Below are 11,744 nucleotides of genomic sequence, written 5' to 3'. Positions count from 1 at the left end.
TAGCCTAGTTTATCATATTATGTATATTTTTTTTGCAAAGCAGTCTATTTTTATGTGCAAAGTTTTTGATAAAAACGAAATTATATTGAATGTAGGCTATTGGGTGATTCTCACGAAATCGTAGTTTCAAAGATTTCATATATGACATTTAAAAAAATGTTTGTATCAACAAATTTTCTTTTTAAGCATTAAGAGCCGGGTCTGAAGTGTCAGTGACCATAAATTTAAAAAAGTTTTACTGACAATTTAACAACTTTTTGAACATATTTTCCAAAACATGTCCTTAAAAATCTCATTACCGTAACACTCTGAAAAGTCCAGTGATGTGGGGAAAAATAATACATTTTCACATTTTTAAAAATGGTTTATTAACAGTCATGCACAGTTACTTAAAACTCTGGAATAAAATATATTTAGGTTACGAAAATGAGGTTCATGATTTCGGTAATGATAATAGGCATATTAAGTATGTGGTATAGTCAAACAAATAATATTTAATGTAGAAAATAAATTAGATAATATTGGCATAAATTATTTTGCAGTGCTTCATAACTAGATAATATAGGGTATAAACACCAGGGGCCATTTTCACAAAATATTTTAAGTGAAACTAAATGTTGCTCCTAACTCCACATCTTTAGGACTCTTCTTCGAGTACTTCATAAAGTGTTTTTATGTAAAAATCAGCTCTTAAATCTGTGAAAAGTTAGTGGTAGTCAAGAGGACACCTAAATCACAAAGACCAAATCCTAAACAATCCTAAAATGGCTGTTTCCACAGCAATCCAGTTTGGATTTCTTTTTCCTTTGTACTAAATCTTACTGTCATATCAGCCATAATAATTCTAGTCTGTTATTTAAAAGGCTGCTTATACATTTAACAATTATTTATAAGATGCAGACATGTAGAAGCTGACAATTAGCTGAACATATGCTTGTATAATTAGACACTCTAGTTCAAACTTTATTTGAATATTGCAACATTTTTATTTTGAAATCTTTATTTGATTATGGCAACATGATATCTCATTCTACAATATTTCTATTATAAAATAACTGACAGAGACCCATCCCTTATCAGCCAATCACTGTGGGTGTAGTTAGTAATCATGCTGACATCATCCATACCAAAAAGGTCATCCTCACTCTTTTTCTTAGCTTAAGATTTCTCCCCATTCCTTAGTAAAATTCTGTCACAGCTGCTTTATGAATAGGTTTTATGAGAAGCAGTTTAAAGGGCACCCTGTGGTTTTCCACAAAAATAAATACTTAATAGTGTAATGTTAGAAAACAAAGAAGACTAATATTAGTTTTGTAATTTTAGTTTTATTATTAAAAAATTATTCACCATGCATTATTACAAAATAATGTTTCTTAATTATATGATTATTATATAAAATAAAATATGTAATAACTATTTATTAATAGTCATTGACAGTGGGAATGTAGTCTTTGATAACTCAAGTGGATTTTTTTCTTTCTACTGAAAGAGTTGGTTCTGGTAAAGAGTATACCCAAGTGTGAACCTAAAGTTTTTCCAAAATCGCTCATCCTAAAAATATGATTCACAATATATTTTTATTTTTTCCTTAAAGATGTTCTCATTCAATTTAACCCTAACCATTCTATAATAATTGTTTTTGAATTAGAATTTAAAACTGCTGCATTTTTTCATATTTAAATACACTGCCATTCAAAAGTTTAGCATCAATAATAAAAAATAAAAAGTTTTTTTAAAGCCTCTTCTGCTCATCAAGGCTGTATTTATTTGATCAGAACTACAGTAAAAACAGTAATATTATGATAAAGTGATTGTTATCTTTTTAATATACTTTAAACCAGAATTTTATTTCTGTGGTGATAAAGCTGAATTTTCAGCATCATTACTCCAGGTTTCAGTGTCAAATGATCCTTTAGAAATTATTCTAATATGACATACAGCCAAGTATGGTGACCCATACTCAGAATTTGTGCTCTGCATTTAACCCATCCAAAGTGCACACACACAGCAGTGAACACACACACACACACACACACACAAAGTTCTGTTGCTCAGTATAAAAATCATTACACTTATAGAAAGTCCTCATAATGATAGATGCACCAACATTTGTGTAGGCTTCCCAACAATTTTTGATAACTACTCTACTGCTGTAACCTCTAACCCATAATGTCTCTCTCCTTCCTGGGATTTGGTGGGTTGGTATAAACGTTTTCTCTGAAATTGGTCACCCTAGCCTTTGCTTAAGCTTTTTTGTTTTGTTATTAAATAATATTTAATTTAATAACTCATTATATACATTTAACAATAGTCTGTATGATTAAATTCTCATTACCGAAAAAGAGGTTCTCTCTACCGCAACTGGCCTTAAATTGTTGCGGTGAGTGAAAATGGTGTTGCGGAGGTTGAGGTGTCTTAGCATGTTTTGCTAACAACAGAGAAGCCATGATGATTTAGCAAAATTTTTACTCTGTGTATATAATCAGTCATTAATGAAGTATATTTTCATAGAAAATTTGTAATCTAATATTTTTCTAAATGTGGAAAACTACCCGTTTCGGTGATGATAATCAATTTGTCGTGTACACATTCTGACAAGAGAATTTTACACTTTTAACTGGAACAATAGGAAGATATCTGCCTGGTATTTCGAAGGTTCTGCCTCATGTGTTGCTTAATTTAAAATCAAGATTTATATTTAAAAAAAATTGTGTGCGTAAATGACCCTCAAAAAATATTGCGGAGGATGAGAACATTAGTCATGGACACTTTATATTTCCACTATTGTATCATTATTATTATACATGAATATTCAGTCTGTCATTTTTCTGTCATGTGAAAAATTATAGAAGAATATCCATTTACTTTTTTCAGAATATTTTAATTGTAATTTGTTTAAATTACAACATAACATAAGTTAAGATACAGCTGGACGCATTGCGATAATGAGAATTTCAGCAGAAAATGCAATAAAATGCAAAAATAATTAATTCCTATGTTGAAATTACTCTTTGTGCAAGGTAGAGAACAGTATTGTCTTTATTATGGTGTTTTCATATATTACTAAATTGCATGTTTAATATCTATGAATGACCCTATTGTGTGTTTTGTCTTTTTTTTTTTTTTTCTACATGCAGGTCAGGGAAACGAAACAAACAACCCCATGAATCTCTTTAATAATAATACAAATACGTGTTTTTTTTTGTTTTTTGTTTTTTTCTGCGGGACGGGAGAAGACACAAAATCAATGCATCTCTATTATTGTGCGTTTTATTGTGAGTTTTGCGGGTGCGGGGCGGGAGTGGACATACATATTGCGGGAGCGGGCGGGAGTGAAACACATATGTTGCGGGAGCGGGCGGTAATGGTCAGAAATTCGGCGGGAGCGGGATGAAGAAAACAGTCCCGCGCAGGGCTCTACTCCACACAGTCTACCTGTAAGAAAAATACTTATACATATTCTATATTCAGGAACTTGACCCACTCTGATGAACAGCAGTGTGAATTACAGCTAAGGTTAGTCAATCATATCAGCCATTTACTAAAGAATGGCATCGCCTTAAAAAGATAGGATATTGTGACCCTGAAACATAAAAGCAGTCTTAAGGGGCTGGGGTATATTTGTAGCAATAGCCAAAAAAACATTGTATGGGTCAAAATGATCGATTTTTCTTTTATGCCAAAAATCATTAGGATATTAAGTAATGATCATATTCCATTAAGATATTTTTTACATTTCCTACTGTAAATATATCAATATTTAATTTTTGATTAGTAATATGCATTGCATAGAATTTTACTTTTAAACTTTTCTCAGTATTTAGATTTTTCCGCACCCTCAGATTTCCGATTTTCAAAAAGTTGTATCTCTGCCAAATATTGTGCTATCACAACAAAAATGTAAATGTAACCCTTATGACTGATTTTGTGGTTCACATATAGGGTCACATATAAAACAAAATAAAGTTTTTGCAAGGAAACATTCAAAGGAAATAAAAAATCTACAGAAGTGTTACATTTTGCCTCTTCTATATTTTTGCTTAGTATTCAACTTAAAATGTTTGCTTTTCCTTGACATTAATAAATAATACACAATGCATTGTACATCAAATCACTTTTAATGGTGTCTGTGTCGGTAGGGGAGGAGTTTGAGTGGAGGGCTGTTTCTCATGAATATTTCAGTGTCCTCTCTCTTTCCCTTTGCATACACACATGTGCAAGTGCTCCATGTGTATTATTCATTAGTAGATGTTCAGTGTATGAGTAGGGGGTTTCTCACTAAAGTTGTTTTCAGAACAACTTAATTTTATATATATATATATATATATATATATATATGTATATATATATATATATATATATATATATATATATATATATATATATATATATATATATATGTGTGTGTGTGTGTGTGTATCATTTATAATTGTATTATATATTTCATGGTATACACAGACATTTATAATTTTGTATTGTAATATACACTACAAAATCGATCTTTGTTGCTTAATAAGTGCTATTCTGTTAATAGCCCTAGTGAGCATTGAAGCACAATTAAATTACTCGTCATAGTTTTCTCTCTTTCTAATTATTGTAGATGCAATGTCATGTTTATGGAATTTAGTGGATAGATTTTCATGCATGCACCATCTTTGCGAAATGATAATTTGTTGTTTGGAAAATGTTAATGTTTGGAAAATTAAAAATGATATTTCCGACTGGAACACTAAAGCAAACTATACTTATAACCATAATAATATAAGTATATAAATTATGTATGTTTTAGGAAAATTATTTGTATCTTTTGCTTTAATCTACTGTAATAGTCAAGAATTCTAAATATATATGTATATAGTAAATTCTTGACTGTATATATACAGTATATAAAACTTTACAAAAAAAGGGCTTGTCTACACACTACTGTTGTGTAGTGACTGTACTCATATAGCCTAATAGACATCATTAATTTATAAAGGCCTGATTCTGTCGTGTGTAAAGTGCAGTCATGTGTAATCAGTGTGTTTGGAGCGGTGAGTACAAGAGCTGCTGTGATCACAGAAGAAAAGTGTAAGTTCAACATCGTCTAAGCTTTGGCAAAACTTTACTACGAAAGAAGCAGGCTGTTTTCTGTAGTTTGTGAAGAATCATTTGCATCCAAACGCTTGATATGCAGATGTGTCTGTTTTTGTGTTCCTCACGAGTGACGGCCGCTTCAAGATAGAATTTCTTTCTTCTTCTGAAAATGCCTTGAAGTCTCGTGGGAACTTTGAGTTATTTTTGCTGCTTTTTAAAGGCTTTATGCCTTTATTCATCCTGTGGAGAGTGCTGGAGAAAAAACTGCCCATTCTCATCCCCTCATCTCCTCCTGTTTCTTCATCTTTCTGTTCTCTCAGTTTCTTAAAGCATTTGTAGCTGGATGTTTTGCATTACCTTCTTGTATGCAACATCTGGAGCATTAGTGGTGCTGTATCTGTGGATACTAAAAGTAAAAGGATGTTGAGGTATTAGTGTGGTAGTCGAAGGGCGAAAGGTTAATTCGTTTGTGGTAATCCTGAAACTGTAGAGGATTTAGAGGAGATCTTATTTCTTTTGTTTACTGGACGGTACAGATGTGAGCCGTCTCTTGGACCAGCTCTCTCAGACGTGTGTTAGAAAGGACTTGCCATGGTCACCAAAGACAACGCTAACTCTGGTGAGTATAAGATGATCTCAACCCACTGTACATGATCAAAAAAAATTATAAACATATGTATTACATTAATGACCGTTTTCAACATTGATGATAGTAAGAAATGTTTCTCGAGCAGTGAAACTGCATATTAGAATGATTTCTGAAGGATCATGTGACACTGAAGACTGGAGTAATGATGCTGAAAATTCATTTTAAAATATATTAAAATAGAAAACTGTTCTATTACTGTTTTACTGTATTTTTGAACAAATAATTGCAGCCAATAATTGCAAAACAGTTTTTAAAGATATTGAATGGTAGTATAGATAGAAAGACAGATTAAAAATTTCTGGATAAATTGCAATTTTACTTGCTAATCATCATAACTTTTCCTGTACATGAATGTTAACTTCAAATTGTGTGGCTTGCCAAGGAGAAGTGCTGGAAAATATGATTGGATGACACTAATGGGTGAAAGCAATCTTTTAGGCTTATATTAAAGGAGTCAAGTAAGATCTATAGATATAACATCAGCGAGACTCTTTTTGTCCCTTTTGTTTAAGCAACCAAAATGCAACATTAACAGCATCATAGAGAGTTTTACATGCACAGGTTTTTCAATAAAATATATGCGCTCTCTTTTATTGTCCTAGGCTCTGGCGGCAAGACAACCTGTGTGAAGAAGCAAAAGTGTATGATGAACAGTTCCCAAAAGGCTGGGACACTTTACAGGGACCCGCAGAAGACTATATTTGAACCCGAAGTGACCCTAGAGGTCACAGCTGGCGAAGCTGGAAGGAAAACGAATCTGGTCTCAGTGAACGGTGTTATAGAAACGACTGTGAATGAACAGATGTGTAACGTATGGAGCGTTTCCAATCTCCAGAATCTGAAAGAGATGCAATATCTGCACCAGGAGACTGAGGACAGTCTAATTGACCCATCACTGGACATAGAAAAGTCGTTCCTCATGGCTAACATTGACTCTAGTAACCTGGAGAGCTCAGAGGATGCTCAGACCGCTCCGTGCATCCAGGTGGACGTTAAAACAGATGTGATGCTGATCGATGAGGATGATGATGATATGTCTCTAAGGGAGAGGACAGAGACGGGAACGTGGCCGAGCTTGTGTGTGGACAGCTCCAGTCAATCTCCTCTGACTCCACCCACTCTTTATGTGATGGGCGGAGCCTAGAGCAGGTCTCGACCATTGAGAAGCCTCAAGAGAAACAGAAGCCGCCCAAAAAACACAAACGCTCTTGCTGCCTCTGCGTTATCATTTGAGGTTTCACAGAAAAAAAGATTATAAACTTTTCAAGCATTTACAAAAAAAAAAAAAAAAAAATGCAGCACGTTAACACCGATAACAGCCCACCACTAATATACAGGGGCGGATCTACCGGGGTGGCATAGGACAAAAGCCACCCTAAAAAAAAGCCTTGCAATCCCTGCTGCCACCACGCCTGATTCAAATGATTTGCGATCCCCATAACTGACTCAAATGATTCGCGATCCCGCTACGAACTCCCGAACTGATTCAAATGATTCGCCATTCCCAAACTGACTCAAATGATTCGCGAACCCGCTTTGAACTGCCGAACTGATCGACTAAAATGATTCGCGATCCCGCTCCGAGCTCCCGAACTGACTCAAATGATTCGCGATCACTATAACTGACTCAAATGATTCGCGATCCCGCTACGAACTCCCGAACTGATTCGAATTATTCGCCATCCCCAAACTGACTCAAATGATTCGCGAACCCGCTCCGAACTCCCGAACTGACTCAATATGCCTAGGGCACCAACTCCCAGAGGGGGCACCATCCCAGTTGCTCCAAAAAAAAAAAAAAACGTTTCAAATTTAGGGACCATCTCTAAAGTTACATGCGATATTGTTATACACTTTTCTAACGTCAGTAGCATTTGAGGAGAATGACTTATAGTCATACAAACAACTGTAATTGTTCATATAGGTGTCAGCTATAATGCACAATTGAATTAAATGTTTTATATTTATTAAAATAATCTATAAATCATATGTAAATTATGCCACTCTTTCACATGGGCTCAAAGGTAAATTTGAAACTCAATAGCATTTGAGGAGAAAGACTTGCATTCATAAAACAATTGTAATGTTTTCATTTAGGTGTCAGCTACAATGCACACCTTATACATTTTTAATATATATTACAATAAAGTATAAATCATTTAGGTAAAAATTAGGCCCGTTTATCACTTTTTTTCTCAGGTTCCCTTACAAAAATTACCCATGGTTTTAACAATAACACCACAAATCATTGTTCTTGTAGCCATGGTAACTGCAAATTAACCATGGTTTTGTTACTTCAAATAATAATTTACAAAGTATTAATATACTGTAATATTTTTTTGTTTGTTGTTGTTATAAAAACATACCTAAGCCATCAATAGCCTTTAAAATGACTTAAAATGCATTATATAAAAAAATGAGGCAATAATGATTGGTTAATAATTACACTTTTACAATACATAATGTAAGCAAATACAAAATAAACAATTTATGTACATGTTATTACAAATGCCATGTGATTGCTGCTGTTACACTTACAGGACAATCAAATCCTTGTTTAGGCTACTGACCAAACATTTCATTCAAATTATTCACTAAATCTTTCATTTTTGGCCACCTTGTTGCTAGATGACACAGCCTTTATAATTTCTTCAACAAAAAAAAAAAAACGTGCATATTACAACCCTTACAAAAATAAACCATGGTTTTATCATAGTAAAACTGCTTAGTTTCCTTTTGCATGATTTCTGAATGCTTGAGACTATTAAATAAATTAGAGTCATAATAAAGTTATAGCCACAGGTAAATGTCGAGAACTACAATTGTGACTTGTACATAAAACAATTTATTCATTTAGTTTTTTATTTGATTAAAGTTCTTTTTTCACCGCTATAGTAGGTGTTTTTTTTTTCATCATCATATTTGAGGAAGGAGGGCACAACAATACAATCCTGCTCAGGGCAACCATTTGGCCAGCAGCGGTCCTGAAGGTGTTGTTATACACGTCTCTGGGAATGTGTGCTCTACTACACACACGCACACACACACACACACACACACACACTGAAGAACGCGTGGTGTTTTCAGCTCTTCACTATATTGATGCATGATGTAGGCTACACATGTGCACGTCAGTGCGCTATGAGAGGATTTCACCATTTCATTTGATAAAACTATCATCATTCATTCGTATCGTATACACAGACTGACAGAAACGGCAATGTCTTTACGACAACCTGTCAAAATAAAATTCTGGTATAACTTGAAGACATTAAAACAGAAATCTAGTACTATGGCACAGTAGAGTATGCTATACTTCAAGTAGGCTTAATAGCTAATAATAATAGTTAATTAAAAAACACAGAAACTCTGTTTACATCCCACCAAAATAAAAGTTTGGTCTAATTCAAAGAAATTATGTAAGAAATTGCTTAGTAAAATATAATTAAAAGATATACTAAAACATTATTTTAAAGGAATATCACACTAGTTTTCATAGAAGTTTTAATTTAAACTTGCCAAAACAATAACACCATATTTTTCAAAAACAATTTCTAAAAGTACATTTGTATTTGTGCCTATAATGTTTATTTATTTATTATTATTGTCAGCTAATAAAACCTATGCTTCAGGGACCATTTTCATATAACATCTAAGGCTAAATGTAGCTCTTGACTGGTTGAGTTAGATGGTGATTAACACTAAACAGTAGAAAATCAGTTGAGTCTCCCCAGCTGGAAATGTCATTGGCTGTTAAAATCTTTCTTATAAGTTTCTTATAATAAATTGACATATTGATATCACTGAACCTTTTATAAAGCTCTTAATTACATGTCGATGCATACTGTATGCATTAGTGAGAGTGGTGGTGCTTATATGGTCACTTATTCCTTATATGAACTGTTTCAAATTCAAGACATTGATTGCATGAGAACAAGTTTGTAAATGGCATCCTGTGTCCTTTTGTAGTGTGCACATATATTTATCAAACTGTGATAACTGTGACTAAATTCAGTATATATACGTCTGCCATATGTTGCCATCCCTCAAAAATCCCTGCTCCCTTCTCGCCACCCCATCAATATTTTTCTAGATCCGCCCCTGTCACCGAGTATCCCATGCTGAGCAAAGCAAGCATTTCATTGCTACTACCCTTCACCACTATATGTTTGAAACTGGATTCCCAGTTTTAACCAAAATGAAAACGAAACAACGAAACAAACTGAATGCTTCTACGGACATGCGTGTTGGCCTCTCATCCTGCGAACCGGCTTGCGACCAAATTATGCAGAATAAGCGGGCCCACCCTTCTCATTAATATATATTAGGCCTACTCGTTTGCTCCATCGGCAGCAACACACACACATACACACACACTTTCGCTCCATCGGCAGCAAAACACACACACTCGTTGGCTCCATCGACAGCAACAAACACACACATTAGTTCAGTGAACATGAGCCTTGTCTTCTGACACACACGCACACACACACACACAAAAAAGGGTCACTCTTGAAAGCTTGAAAACCACTGATGTAGAGGAGTTTGTTTCTGTATCTGAACAGATTTGGAGAAATGTAGCATTGCATCACTTGCTCGCCAGTAGATTCTCTGCAGTGAATGGGTGCCGTCAGAATGAGAGTCCTAACAGCTGATAAAAACATCACAATAGTCCACAAGTAATCCACACCACTGCAATCCATCAGTTTATTCCTGGTGAAATAAAAAGCTGCATGTTAAATAGAAAAATCAATCATAAAAGTGTTAGCTTTAAGTCATCTCTTTCTGGCCAAAATTCAAGTTCATAACCCATGATAATGCTTCCTGCAGTGAAAAAAAAGTCCATCCTGTTGATTCAGATGAGATGACTTTTTCCCACTGGAGAAAGCAATATTATGGATTATGGAAGTAACAGTTTGTAGTTAAAAACATCTCCATGATTCCAGCTTTTTGCTTCACAAGATGTTAACTGAGGCTACAATTCTCCAGATCTGGGTGAGCACATTTGTCTGTATGTCTGTATGTGTGTTTGTGTAGAAGTAGAAGTTTAAGAATGCTTCATGATTTTCTGACATTTATTATGTTGCCTGTTGAAGTTCAAATGGGTTGCTTTCCAAGACAAGAGTGCAATTATTCCTTTGCACAAATGCAAGATTTTCTAAATGTCACCTTTGAACCAAAAGAAGAACATTTCCCTTTAAAAGATCTTTTCTAAAAAGATAAAACTTGGCCTATAACAAAAAATGCGAATTGCCCCCAATGTGCATTAGATAACAACATATCAAAGAAAATGTGTTTATTTTAAAGAAGGAAGCACAAGTACACTGACCAAGCAAACCACTGGACAAAAATACATTTGTTTTTGGTTTTAAATTTTAAAACCATTGATGCCCTGTTCAAATGCCAATAACTGTCAAAAAGTGCCAATAAATAATTTAAAAGTGCAAATACCAATTGCTTTTGCATTTTATACAACACAATTACAATCAGAAATACTTTTTTTCTGCCATTATATTGCATATAAAAGTCATAAATAATTATATTTAATTTATAGTCACCTCTGCTGATAAACACATGGCTGAGTTGGAGGTCTTGCAAATGCCTGAAAGCAGCTTTGCTAACATCACCTTCAAGGAGCCAAAATCTTCAGGTATGGGAAATTTCTGTTCATATTTAATCACAATCAAAGAGTGGTTCCTGCTGCAGATTGCTCTTCTAATCTCCAGTGACTTCTAAACCTTTCATTCCAGTTGCTTTGAGGTTTTATGCTGAGGTGGAATTAGACCTGCTTCTTTCACCACATAATCATAGACTGTATTTACCAGAGCAGCTTATGTCCAGCAGACAGCTGCCAGCTGAGATAGTGCCACCAGTTCATAAGCAGTGAGTTTGTTGCTTTTGTTATAACAAGGAGAGAAGGCTGTAAATATTTGGTAAATTAAACATTTTAAGGCATATAGAACAGGCTTGATTTTACTTGCACTTTTGTTTTTACAAACCCGATTCCAAAAAAGTTGGA

This window comes from Carassius auratus, chromosome 5 (assembly GCF_003368295.1).
Source record: "Carassius auratus strain Wakin chromosome 5, ASM336829v1, whole genome shotgun sequence".
Classification (NCBI taxonomy): domain Eukaryota; kingdom Metazoa; phylum Chordata; class Actinopteri; order Cypriniformes; family Cyprinidae; genus Carassius; species Carassius auratus.
This window is presented reverse-complemented; position numbering follows the sequence as displayed.